Here is a 286-nt window from a genome sequence, read left to right on the forward strand (position 1 = left end):
TTCCATGGTTCTGATATCTTGGTTGTATTAGAAACTAGAATACTTTATTTTAGTAAGATTGCAACACGGAGGAGCCCCTAGCTTAATGTGCATTTCAATCATACGGTTATTAATTATCAGCGGCCATTTTGACTCTGCCAAATATGTTCATCATACATTTAATGTTCCAATATATGCCCCGTGATACATTGATTCCTGCTCTACAAGGTGGAAAAGTACAGCACATAAATATAGAAGAAATCTGGGAAAATAGTTACTAGAAGTTAACACACCTGTATGCATAAAT

The sequence above is a fragment of the Penaeus monodon genome, chromosome 23, assembly GCF_015228065.2.
Source record: "Penaeus monodon isolate SGIC_2016 chromosome 23, NSTDA_Pmon_1, whole genome shotgun sequence".
NCBI lineage: Eukaryota > Metazoa > Arthropoda > Malacostraca > Decapoda > Penaeidae > Penaeus > Penaeus monodon.